This window comes from Numida meleagris, chromosome 2 (genome assembly GCF_002078875.1).
Source record: "Numida meleagris isolate 19003 breed g44 Domestic line chromosome 2, NumMel1.0, whole genome shotgun sequence".
In the NCBI taxonomy this organism is placed as follows: domain Eukaryota; kingdom Metazoa; phylum Chordata; class Aves; order Galliformes; family Numididae; genus Numida; species Numida meleagris.
The window spans coordinates 38,284,878-38,299,154 of NC_034410.1; the positions used below are offsets into that span (position 1 = coordinate 38,284,878).

Genomic DNA, 14,277 nt, shown 5'->3' on the forward strand with positions numbered 1-14,277 from the left:
ATGATAAATATTACTCTGTTTCTCAATATTTTGCAGACATCAGATCAAAGCAAGTTCATCAGCACATCTGACCACACTCTAATCCATGCTTCTGATCAAAAGTCAGAAATAGCCTTAGGTTTAATTTGTACAAGAGAGTTCTCTAACACCAAAATAAATAATGTAGAGATGTAATTTTCCATTATTCCCTGGAGGGTTTTGTTGATATCAGCAGATACATGCAGACAAATACTTAGCTCCTCTGAACTGATCAGACATTTTCCTGCTGACTTCACTGGAGGCACTCTTTAACCTAAGGTGTTATGAGGAGTACATCTTATTCTCTGTATAAGAGTCCACTGTCTTTGCTGAAAGGCAGCAGAAATGCTTTATGTAGCAATTCCAAGGCAGCTTTTGCAAGTGATAGGAACTCACTGAACAAATTTTGATGGATTCTGAGGTCATATGAGAAGGTAGTCATACAAATTTGAAGAATAGTTTCAAAAACACTAGGGTACCTTTGCTCTCTTCTTTGGTCTTCGAAACAATTTAAAACATCTGAATTTAATTAGGAGCTTGCCTTTGACTGCATACAAGATAACTGTAAATCACTGGCATGCCAGTTCAATTGCATCACTTATTTTTTCTGCTGAAAGAATTTAAAGCCAAACTTAATTAAGCTGCTGACACTGTGAGAAGGCATACAGGAAACCATTTAAAATATGGGCCTTGTGTGACTTGGCTCTTGATAGTAATCCAATTTTGAGCTCCTAAGTTATCACTGTTTGAAAACTTCTCTTAAAGGCTTTATTTTTTCCTGTGCCAGGTGTTTGTCATATTTAGCACAGATGTGAGCCTTCCTTTATTCTGATAGACATACATTTTCACATAGAATATGAGTTATGTGTCTTCAGTTGGCTCTTGATTACAATATGTTTCTTCCTAGTAGAAAGAGCTCGGTGTGTACATTGTTCAGAGACAGACAATTCATTTTTTTCTTTTCATTGCAAAATGGAATCTGGAGCTAGAGTGGAAGAGTTGGGGACGAAGCCAAGCAGCACTTGGCTCAAATTTTTTTGTGTTTACCTCTCTTCTAAAGACACTCATTGTTTGCTTCTTGTTCTTAAGTACTGTCTTAACTATGACATAAGCAGAGATAAGAGAGACTACAGAGAAAAACAGATGGAAAAAAGTACTGCTTAAGCTTGGAAATTAATACATTAGGCTCACAAAATGTTGGTGAAAGTATGAACAAAACATGACAGTCATCAAACAGAACATTGGCTCAGTAAAAACCATAACTTTCTCAATTCCATTTCTTCCAATAAAACACTACATAACTTTGGGTCACCAGCAGACTTGGTCAGTTTTGTAGATCTCAGCAGTAGATTTTTTCACACCTTCTAGCCAAAATCTTATATGTGTTACGCTTCAGTGATTTACAAAACACTTCTTTGAAAGCCAGAATATGAACTGTTCTTCTCATTGATATGGTGATGTCTGTTCACTCACTTAGGGGTGCAGAGTGGATTTGCAATTTGATTATACACTAAAGAACACTGAACTAATTAGTAAGAACCAATACAACTGGCAGAAAAGGCCAGAAGTTTCAAAATGTCTCTTACTGCCATGTTTAGTCCTTAGCTGGAAAATTAAAAATGCATTCTATTCAAAGCATATGAGCAGCATATGTTTAAGGGAAAACATTTGTTTACACAGTCTAGACTGTTTTGATTCAAGAAATAGCTATCGTGAAAAACTGATTACTTCTTGATATACCATAATCAGAGACTACATGGATCTCCACCATTTCATGGTAAATAATTATTTCATACTTCAATTTTTGCCCATTTAGCATGAATGTGGATGTAGTACCTGAATACTTTCATCTACTTCTGCAGGGCACTGGCAGAGACAAGAACTTACTCCATCCTTCCTCATCCTTATTAAAGAAACACTCCTTAGCCCAAGCCTGTGTTTAACATTGGCACTTGAGATCCATCTTCATCTACTGAGTGAGATCTCTCTTCTGATCTCCTGGTCCAGTTATTACATCTTCCAGCTTGTGACAGAAAATTGGCAAATCGAAGCAGAGGCTACAATTCAGAGTTTTCTGGAAAAAGTAAAAATCTGAGGAAGAGATCTAAGAAATGCTACAGAAAATACAGATTAAAAAGAGGGACACCACCTGGTGACATGCCATGGATGCTCAGTATCTGCTGGGATCTAGTTCTGTGCTTTTGCTTATGAAAGCATTTGACAGATAAGCCCAGGAACCTCTTCTCTTGAATCAGCAATAACATAAAAGTAATTGAACATCCTGCAAGCAGAGGTCTGGCATGTTCTTTTACTTCTCTGGTTCAATAGCCTGACGTTATTAAAATTTCTTCCAGCCTCCTTGCTATAGGCAGTGCCTTGTTTGATCACTTATGAAAGATGAAGCAGGCTGTTAGCTTACAGAGTTTACTTCTGATCAGAATTACTTAATAGTCTGATTCTACCTGTATGAGACAGCATAAGTAAGACTTTCTTTGGCACCCTTCTCATTTTTCTATTTGATTTCCCCATATTCTTTACCCAAGAATGTCATAGACTAGTAGCATCCTGTGATTCCATTTCACACTTACTTAGCAAGAGTGTTTACAACTTACCTCTGTTAGCAACCAGCCTACCTGAAGGTAAGCATCTTGGGATCAGATAACACCTTGTTTTCCTCTTGTTGTAGGATACTGTTTTGGCTAACTATATTACATATTTTCCACTGCTCCTTCTCTTGCAGCTTTTTCAACCTTCGCTTCTAGAGATAGGATTCTTAAACATCAAGATGAATGTCTTCTTTTGCAGTTCATTCCTTGGGGAAAAAAAAGCATAAGAATTTGGCTTGAGATGCAGGTGCTTCTAACTGTCTTGAATATTCTCAAGACACATCAGTGTCTTTTCTTTCCTAATTTCATTTTTATTCTCCATATCATTAACCTCATATTTTTGCAGAGCCCTCTAAAGGGCTGGTGTTGATTGTTTTCCTGGTAGCACTGGTTGTCAGGATGTTCAGTGTATATTCCACAGAAGAAACAAAATCATACCCAGACTCAGCTAGCATGTTAGGACCAATACATATTTAAGCAAATGCACTTAAGTGATGGAAACTTCACGTCTGTTTTTAGAGACTATTGTAATAAGTACCCTGACTGATGGCATGGAGTTGAGCTGGCCACTACAAGAAGTAAAAGGAAAATTCACCACTGTGTTAGAATCTAGACTGACATCACATCAGACATTTTCATTACATTTTGTTATACACCATAAACTCAGAACTGTGTGATTCTTTCTATTCCGCATAAAATCCTGTGAGAATCCGTCATGGAACAGAGAATGGTCTCAGTAAACAAGCTTACATGCAAAGGAACTCATTTGCAGAAAAAAAGGCTTCAGGAAGCATAGCAACGTGACAGAGTCGACATACATTTTTGCTCTTAACCATATTATCCCTAGCTTTCTGATGTGGAGTCCCTTGTTATCTGTCTTTGCCCCTGACGATGTATGATTTGCCTTCTGTTAGACCAATTAATCAATTCTGGATACAACCGGAATCAAGCAATCAATTTAAAATCAATATAAATGGCTGAGGTTGCACAAATGTGCACAAATGTCTATCTATAGCTGATTTTGCCTATGCTGTAATATAGATGATAACACAGAGATAGCTCTGCATGGTTCGAAGGGACACATCCTTCATTCTTCCTCTTTTCCTGCTTAGTCTGTGACTAGAAAACTGTCAAAGACTCACTGTACCAGAGAATACCCTGTAATTACGAGCCTAAGAACTATTTTCCTCTTCTTCATATTATTTCATTACTTCATCCTTTCCCCAGTTCTCCTCTACTGCATTCGTTTCCTAAGTCTTTATGTTCTTTCCCCTTCTCCTTATTCCCTTTAGATTACCTGTCAATGTAAAATTGTAACAGCACGTTAACCATTTCTTACGCCTTCAGTGACATCTCATAATTGCTGACAGAAAGGAGAATCAAGCCATGTGAAATTGTGTATGTATAAAATTGCCATAATGTCATATACAGTGCTGAGATCAGTAATGAGGAGGCTGGGTCTTAGTTAAGATATCTAGACAGTAAATATATGTCAGAAAGAAGAGGCAGAATAGAAAAAAATCAAATAGAATAGTGGCTAAGGAAATCTAGATGAATAATAACCACAAAGCTATGTTAGAATCAGATGGAAAAACTCAGTCCCCTTCAGATGGCACAAATAACATGGTAAATAACTGCCAATATATGGCATTTTTGGCACCCAGCTGATGCCATTCAACCATTATTCTGCAGGAGAAGTCAGGATAAGAGAAATCCAGACAGATACCATCTTTCTCTCTAATCACTGCCATCTGAAAGCAGAGGCTTCTACAACCACAACATCCTTCCAAAAACAGGCTTCTGGGACCATGCCTTGGATTTCATGGGTCATACAAACTCATGAACTTGTTGGTTCACCAACAATAAACTGATTTATTTTTGCAGTTATGCTTCTCAGCCCATGCTGTTTAACTGAGGCAACAGATCAAACATTTTCAGAGGTTTCTGCTTACCTGACAGAGGAGAAGATGCCTGATTCTGCCAAGCATTTCGGGGAATGCAGCAAAAGGGAGATTTTATGATGGAGAGTTGGAGACGTTTCACAGTTTACTTCTGGAGCAATGCCTACAGCTCCTACCTCCATTGGTATTATTTAGCAACATACTGTTGTTCACTGTTTAGTTAGGAACATTATGAAATCACAGGTGTAATACTGTTCATTACAGAGCTTATGGATGAATGGGCAGAACTGCAGATCTTCTCAGCTATAAAAAGTGGCTTTACAGAGGCCAGCTATGCTAAGGTCTTGGCAGATCAGTAAGGGTTGTTTTCCCTTTAAAGGAAGGGTGAGTGTAGCAAGAAGCAAGAGGGTGAACGGTTTCAAAGTTCAGAAGAGACAAGGAAGAGACGAATCTGAAATCCAGTATGTCTTTTTCATAGTAGAGGAGCTGTCATGCAAATCTACATCAGTGGTCTGTTTGTGTGCATATAAGGCACTGGTCCCAGATTTCCATAGTTCCTTTCATACTACCTTCTGAAATGGCTCACAGACAGCAGAGAGGCTCATAGAATCATATCATCATAGAATGGCTTTGGATTGGAAGGGACCTTGAAGATCACCTAGTTCTAACTCCCTGCTATGGGCTGGCTGCCACTTCAGATCAAGCTGCCCAGGGCCCCATCCAATCTGGCCTTAAACACCTCCAGGAATGGGGTATCCACAGCTTCTCTGGGAAGAGGCTTCAAAGACAAATTACGTACTTTCACAAGCAGGTGTGTGTCCCAGCTGATTTATTTTTATATTAATTTGGTCCTGCGTGGAGTTGGACTCGATGATTCTTATGGGTCCTTGCCAACTCAAGATACTCTGTGATTCTCTGGCTCTAAGAAATTACTGGTTTAATCCTAAACACAGCTTGAATCTCTCTTTTTTCTGCTCTGACTTTGATCTTAGTTAATCAAGGTAGTGGCTGTTTAGTCCTTGGCTTCACTTATGAAATACAAACCAGTTCTTGTCATGTAGTATTTCCTTTATTGTATTATCCTTTAAGGTGCTACAGCAGAAGAAATTCTAGGATCTGAATGAGATGGCCACAGTCCTAAGGTTGTCTTGGTATACAGATGGACTAATGGGTCAAAAACATTGTCCATAGAACTAAGGAATAAATAGAATAAATATTCCTTGTGCTGGGAATGGAAGCTAATGCTATGTTTTCAGGATGAGTAAATGACTGAGTTTCACAGCTCCCTCTGCAATGTGCATCTCCACCAGCTTTCCCTGCTACAGAATACTGGTTGGTGCCTAAGATATTTAGATGACTTTCAAACATACATTTCTTTGCTGCCGTGCTTTCCATACTTAGTGCCTATTCTCAGAAACATCCCATTAACATTCTCTTTGCTGTAAGTGCCCCTAGTGACTTGACATTTGGGAATAAGCAGCTTACGTAGCCTAAGATGTCAGTTAATTTTAGCAATGGCAAGGCTACTGATGGCAGTCCTCTCCACCCAGAAATATGGGTGGCATGCTCATAAATCCAAATGTTAGGGGTTTGAAAAGGCCGAAAGCTTCTCCTCCTGTTTCAGGGATTTTCAATATGTAATTTCAATATGAAAAACAAGGCATCTGCATATATTTGCTATGTGAGTTCACTGGCATGTATCTCTGCCAGCTTTATTGGTATCTTTGTCAAATACTCTAATCTGGCATATTTCACTGCTTCGTGTCCTTCGTCTTTGAATACTAAGTCCAGAGTGCACTGCCAAGGCAAAAATAACCTACTGCACATTTCATAGCAGTGCTTTCAGTGTAACCTGGATTGTGTCAAGCAGAATTTCACCTGAGGGAGACAAGAAGGAAAAAAGTAACCCCTTGTATTCCTCATCCCGCTTGAGTGTCTAGCTGATTGGGTGCTATCTTGTGATGGATCCTGAGAGGAAATGCTTGTGTGCATCATTCCTACACAGCGTGGGAGTTCTAGAGAAAGTACTTTCAGTGAAGCTCTGGCCCCAAGGATAGATATACCCACATACATCTCTGCCCCTAAAATCTGATCTGAGGAGGGTAAATCATAAGGAGTCATCATGATGGCCATGGGGACCTGCAGCATGCACTTCATCACTCCCATCTCCATGTCAGGACAGATGCAATACATGTTGCTGGAAGATGCCACTGCACAGAAGGGAAAAATGAAAGAGAAAGCTTTTACCTCCCTTCATTTAGTCTGTGCTTGAAGGTCTGCAGAAAAGATGGAGTTCACTGAGTTCTGGGACTGAAGGAGCTCGGATTTCTATGAGTGGTCATCCTGAGGCCTGCTAATTTTGCTTTACAAAAAGATGGAAATTTTCACTGAAATTCTTCCTGGGGTTGAGACAGGTGCAATCCATCTCTGCCATGTGGGGTTCCCACTGCAACCACCATCAGGGTCTTAGCAATGAGTTTCACAATTTTCCTCCCTTATTGTCCTCCAGACCTGCATTTTTCTGTCAAATTTGGGTGATATCATGCATCTGGTTCAAAAATCACCTGGTGGAAAGAGAAACAAGAGATTCTGGTTGCATATTAGGAAAAATTTCTTCTCCAAAAGAGTGGTCAGGCACTGGAAAAGGCTGCCCAGGGAGGTGGTGGAGTCACCGTCCCTGGAGACATTCCAGAAATGTTTAGATGCTGTACTGAGGGACATGGTTTAGTGGGGAAATATTGGTGATAGGTGGACAGCTGGACTGGATGATCTTGGAGGTCTTTTCCAACCTTGGTGATTCTATGATTCTATTATCACGTAAGAATAATTTTTATGGGACACAGCTCCTGGATGAGATGGATAATTATTCCAATAGAAAATCTTCAGATGGAGAAGTCTGAAGAAAATAAAACTCCTCTTGCCTAGAAGTGACATTTCTGTTATTCTAAGTCTGTCTGGAAAACCTGGCAGGAGGTCACACCTGTATCCTCAGTGCATTCCTGTTTTCCTTGACCCTGCTCCCAGATAAGTATTTCCAGATCTATCTAGGCTATTCAGTCCTTATTAGCACACTCCAAACTGGGAGTAGCACCCTTCTCTATTCTTACTCGCATAAACCTCACTTCAGCACTCAAAGTAGAGGTCTGGCCTGGAAAGAAGAACCACTTAGACACATCTTGTTGATGTGGCTTGTGATGCTAAGTTCAGAGACCATTTTAGGAGATGCTGAATACACATTAGAACATTTTCCTTTATCACATAACATGGAGAAATGTGCAAAGCTGGGGATGTGGGGAGAAGACGGGATAAGCCTATCCTTGCAAAGTCAGTCACGGGTAATTTGCTAGTCTGTGCCTGCATTTTAAGACCAGGCTGCTCCTAATAGCAGCCTAATTTACTGGTGCATTAGCTGAAAAAGGGAAAGCTCCTCTCAAACTTTCAGGGTCCAGTGAAAATCAGTGACTCTCAGTGAGCCCTGATATGCCAGAGCTAGAAAAATAAAAGGTTGACAGTATATTTTATACCATTGGAGGCAGAGAGGAGCAAAACACCAGTTTTGTAGAGTTCAGGATATAGTATGAGGCTAGTATTAAATTTGTTGTAGGTCTTTAAGATCGCCCATTGTTGAGCAGAGCTCTCATTAAATTAGGACACAGAAATGCAAGCTCTGGAAAGAGTGATAACTTTAAAAGTAGATTTTGGAGCTTTTGTTAAATTTTGCTGCTTTCTTAAGCTGTCTGTATTGCTGATAATAAGGAACTGCATTGCGTTGGGGGGTGAGGGTGCTAAGGTGCACTTTTTTGTATGCTTCTCTGCGTTTCAAACATTGGTAATTAAAATGACAAAGGCTTATTTTCCTGTTGAATTTCAATCTCAAAGGAAATATAGGAGAGTGCTCTGCCCCACCTTAATGCTCTCTTTTTTGAGATAGCAGAAGTTATTTCTTGTGATTGGAAGAGTGTAGGACAATGCCATTTCTGAGATAAATCAAGCTTTGATGGATTACAGCCAAGTCCTCAAAGTATTGGGCATCTGAAAGGATCAGTCTTTGGAGGAAAAACAGTCCTATAATACTAGGTACTGGGTACCCACATTTGGCTCTGATTTGCAGTTCTGTTGTAAAACTGTAAACTTCAAAGCGTTCAGGAGGTACAAAGGCAGATCTCTTGGAGCAGTAAGGATCAGTGGTTCAACGAAATACTTAAATATATTCATGTGATTGTCCCTTTATTTGCCATTGTGCCTCCCAGGGCTCTGTCCTGCTGAGGTGCAGGCCTTGCCAAAAACATCTTACATGTAGTTAAATGAAGATCAAAAAGATTGGACATTGGCCTCAATCTCCACTGGGAGAGACAGACAAAGGAAAATTCACAGAATTGTGTTTTCCTCTCTCTTAGGAGGGTTTTGCCATGTGTACCTTACACCCTGCTGCTTATTCTGATTCTCTTCTCTCTCTTCTAGCTACATCCTATTTTCTTTCCTACGTCTTTATTACTTTTCTCCTCTTGTCCTGAGAGAATCCTCCATTGTGTCTTGCCCCAGAAAAACACAGGACTTCTTTAAAATCAACTTTCCCTGTTACTTTGACCAACTAATCTATCCAATTATTTTTACCATTACAGCAATTTCTTCTAATCCTCGACTGCATCACCACCATAGTTTAAAACATGTCAATGAAAAGAAATGAAATCTTCCCAATTTTCATCTATATAGTAAAACAGAACCCTGTTGGTTACTCTAAAACTCCCACATATTGCACTAGATTTAAAAGCAATGAGTCAAAAATTTGGAAAAAAAATATTTATATATCTTTATGATTTATGGATTGAGCCTAACCTAAAAGTCAGAGAATAAAATTGCAGGTGACGCTGCTCCCATTAGTCCTGATATGGTCCAGCCTGTGGGGCTGCGTGCATCAAATACAGGGGACCACTCAGACTTGATAAAAAGTTATCACAATAAATACCAAGTTTTTGAGGGATTGCCTTTATGCTGCACTAATGCAAACTGCAGTAGAATGGATAGATATGCACAGATTTTAAAGCCTTGCAAGCTCTACTTGTAGATTTTTTTTTAATTTCAAAACATTTCTTTATTAATAAAGATCTACTGTATGACTTGAAATAAAATGTTTCCATCAGAGTGTCAACCCCATAACATTCTGAGTACTTTTCTTTCACCTGACGACATTAGTATCTTCTTGGGGCTTTGTCAACCAAGATGGAACAACTAACAAATTTCATCATGCCTCCATCAAGATCAATAGCTGAATATAAGCTACTTCTCATATGGTAAATTTGAACATTCTTTCAATTCCTGCTGCAGTTTGAAAATAATAATGGAAAAAGATACTCATTTCTTAAAAGATTTTCTTATTCAGTTCCACGGATCTGCTCACATCTTTGACTGTGCACATGAAAATTTATTGGCATGTTGCTTTCTCTTCTGAAGATTTGTACAGGCAAGACAATTCATATTAGAAAGTGACATCTGTCACAGTGAGCTTTAGGTTCTTGCTGTACTGTGCTGAATTTGTTTTCCTTCTCATTATAAGCTATTAGAAGAAACACAGAAGTAAAAGAATAAATAACAAGAGCCATTTCTTTCCAGTAAATCTCCAAACATCACAACTCGCATGTGTTGTGTGTATATTTACCTGACAGTAAGCATGTATTTACATGAACAAAATAGATTGTTAGCTACACACTCCTCTGTAAACATGGAATGTCCCTTGGCCTGCACAAACACAATCACAATCAAATACCCTGAGAATATTTTGGCAGAATGACTCAAGTTTGCCTCAAAAAGGTAAATGCATTGGCAACATTACTCTGTTATTCCTGTTCAACGAAACTTTTCCAAGCACAGAACAAAAGGTTACCCTCCTTAGGTATGACTGCCAGCAAATCTGAGGTCGTAAGGGTTAGTCATTTCTCAGTGATCAAAGAATCACATTTTGTAGCAAAATAATTTTTCTCCTTTTTTTTCTTTCCTCTTTAGCTGTGTTTGTCTTATCACCATTAAAGAATATTGCACTGCTTTCAAAAAACAAACAAACAAACAAACAAACAAACAAACAAACAAAAAATTACTTTTGGGAGAAGGACAAGCATAACTAATTTGAGCCCAAACAGTAATTTTGCCGGATGAATGGAAGGCTTTATCCTGAGAGCGTTTTCACAGCCCTAACTATAATGCTATGTTATAATGAATGCCAGAAGTCAATCCTTCATATCCTAGCAAGCATCAGAAGCAACAGAGAAACATAGCAGATGATTTAGATTTACAACATAGTGGCAATATACTTCCATCAGTACAATTTAGCTTTCTTTTACTATCATGCCATTACCTTTCAAATGCAAATTTTGAGACTGTCTCAATAGCCACTCTTTGGGAATATTTGGAAGTGCATTAGGAGACATCTAGCCATTTCTATCTGTTACAATAAGGAGTATTAATCAGCAATCCTTATATGAAAGTATCTGATGATGCTCTACTTAGAGTCTTCTTCCGAAGAGACAAAAGGAGGAAAATGACTGTTATGTTCTTAGGATTGTGTAGAGAGCCACAAAGGACTTTTTATAATTCATAACTGCATAGTGGAAAGCAGCAAGTGAAGAAAACAAAGTATTTTATTTATCAAGTAGAAAAAGCACTACTTTCCAGAAAACCATTTTAGTTTCCTTCATTACCAAAGAGAAGCTTGCACTCTGGCTATTTATTTCCTATAGGCTAGTCTGTGCTGTTCAGTCTGTTTTTGTGGATCACTTTACAGACACTGACACAACCAATTGTTTATTTTTAGACTTGATTCAGGGAGGAAAAACACTCTCCTTTGGAAGTGATATGGGAGAAGGAATAAGGGAGCCATTACCATTAACATCATCTCATGTGGCACATACTCCCAGGACAATGACCAGGGCAATGAGAAGACACCCACTACCATCAGCGTTACACAGAGGTCTGGGCTCCCACTGGCCTCGTGGAAATGGAAATAAGCTGAAAACCACAGGAGATCTGTGCTGGCAGGTCTCATGACCAGAGACATGTCCTTATAAAAGACTGCCTGTATGCTTGCAAACTGCTACTCCCCTATAACCCTAACCCTGGAAGAAATCACAAGTTGTTGACACCTTTGAGAAGGACTTGTGTTTTGACACAGAGAATAAAATAAAAGTTTTTATAAAACTATAAAATGCTGAGGGGAAAAAAGCACATTCTTTCAAAACTGGCCAACTATTTTTCTATTATAGCCACATTTAAACCATGGCCTGTTTAGTGAGAGATTAGTACACCTGCTCTTAAACTCTGTTGCTCATGACAAAGACAATCAGGGTAAACATCAGGCAATTTAATAGACTACAACACTGAAAACTCAGATTTACCTTCTTGTTTTTTCAAGCAGAAGCGAAGGATTATTTTGCTAAAATTTATAAACAGCTCTATATCTTTATGGATTGAATTAGTAGAAGAGATGAGTAGATCTTGAATACAAATAGGAATTTCCGTACTCTAATATATACAATATTAGCTATGCAATTCTAGGTGACTGCTTGCATATATCTCTAGCCTGAATAGTAACTACCATTCTCTGACCTGCTGAGTGAGCCTTTTCAGTTACTAAATAGCTTTTTTTTCAAAACTGAATCACTTTAGAAATTCAGATTGATGCTCAGTAGTAACAAGTAGACACTAGGTTGAAATAAGTCATCTCTTAAGAATTAGAAGTGCTCTCAATGGCAATCCTAAACATGATCCAATATGAAAACAGTACAAGACAGCTTTTAGTAAGCACTGTTGAAATATGACAGACTCTGAAGGTGAAACCAGATTTGGATGAAATATGCACAGATCATCTTCTAAATTGTATGCTATTCATCAAGTCATCTCTAATTAGTTATATGAGAAGGTGGGATGGGAACCACAACATCTGAAAACCATTGAATTCTGAGCCAAAAAACTAGTATTTGTATGTGAATTCAACCAGAATTCCTCTGTACTAAAATAACTGCTGGAAGATCACTATGTTAATGAAATTTTATTGCCCCCAATTTTTTTTGTGAGGATTAGGAAATATGGGTAGATGGGTAAAAATATATGTAAACAACAAAAACAAAAATACCTCTTGTTATCACATCTCCAAAAAAGAAAAAGGAATTTTTAATTTGCAGTTTCCTGCACCATTCTCTTCATACACCTCTTTCTTTAGCCCCATTCAGCTTTTTTTCTTCTGTAAAAGCTTAGGAGCTATTTTAGCTAAGAGTCTGTGGGAAGGGACCTCAGAACTTTTAGGTGCTGAAGATGGGGAAAGGATAAGAAAAGGATAGGAGACCTGTATTACCACCTCTCTTCACTGCAGGCCCACTACAGACTCCCCAGTTAGCCCTTATGTATCATGGAGGTTTAGTTGTTTGAAATAGCAGGGCTGAACTCAGAGCACATGGAGTACCATGTTGGGTCTTGACCACTAAGTCAACTTCCAACAAAGAGTCTCCTGAGGAACGACAGGATGGTGCTAAACTGTTGTTGTATTATAGTTTGGCAATAGATCAAGACAAAGAAAAGAGCAAAATAAAGAAATATTTGAGAACCAGATCAAAGGAAATCTATTAGGGGATTGCAAACTACACTACAAAATTTCTTTAATTACTTAGTTTAATTAATATGATAATCAGAACTCTAAACATGAGAACAACATAGAAAATGACAGAACATTTCTAAAGCATTTCTTCAAACATTTCATATAGACAGCATTTTCCAAAAATCCAAAGGGTCATTAATCTTTACAACACACCTGCTGCTCAGATGTTGTTGCGATTTACATAATAGTAAAAAATGGGACTTTGAAATTAAAGCAAAAGAGATCATTTGTAGAGCCACAAAAGCATCCAACTCACCAGGTAGAATTCAGGAATCTACATGTGCAATTGCTGACTTCTTAGCAAATGTCCCACAAATACCCTAAGACATGAAAGCTGTAATCAGGGAAGGATTCAAAATCAATAACAGAGCTTTGCAAAATTCTCATGAAAGATAACTTAAGGACTTTCATTAATTGCAAGAGGAAAAATGTACCATCATATCAGTGGCATGTCATACACAAACTGACACATAAGGAATAGGACAGAAACTCTGAAAACGGAACCCTAAAAGCTTGATTATACAGGACCTGGAATTCATTTCTACTGACTTTAACAACTCAAGACTTAGGTGTATCAAGCTAGATACACTTGAAACACCAAAAGAGCACTGTTTTTTCATGGACCAGTGTACCAGAGCAATTTAGACTGCTTATCTAACTCTCGTGTGGCCAAAAGTAGAAAGAAGGGTCTGAACCTTAGACAGACAATGTGGTTTCTCATCATGATACTCACAGTTCTCTAAAATATCCTCATCTCTCTCTCTCTCTGCCAAAACAAAGATCTAGCAAAAATCTTCCTGCAATTTTTTGGCTATTTTTCTCATCTCCTTTCACTATCAACTATTTGTATTAGGAGAGATTTGTTATTCAAAAAATAATACTGCATTCAGAACAGATCGTCATTTTGAAATATATGCAGTTACCAGAGGCTAAAAACACTTCAATACATTCCGGGACACAGCCCATATTTAGGTAACTCTTGTTAAAACAGTAAACTAGCTGTGGGTTGATGGGATTCAGGGGCCAGTAAAATTAGATCAGTTCACTGTAATTAATCTTTATTAAGGAAAAAAACACCCGTTATTAAGCCTTATCTTAGATGTTTATTTTT

The 14,277-nt window shown here is 38.3% G+C and overlaps 1 long non-coding RNA gene across 1 annotated transcript in view; it reads right to left on the reverse strand.

Moving 5' to 3' along the window:
- The window catches only part of LOC110394074, an 81,755-nt gene that overhangs the window by 49,162 nt on the left and 18,316 nt on the right, over positions 1-14,277 (reverse strand). Inside the window, exons 6-9 of the long non-coding RNA XR_002435356.1 lie at positions 13,423-13,500; positions 6,773-7,089; positions 2,631-2,830; positions 1,855-2,092 (exon numbers count right to left, since the gene is read on the reverse strand). This is a non-coding gene — a long non-coding RNA (uncharacterized LOC110394074). The remainder of the gene's footprint in view (positions 1-1,854; positions 2,093-2,630; positions 2,831-6,772; positions 7,090-13,422; positions 13,501-14,277) is intronic.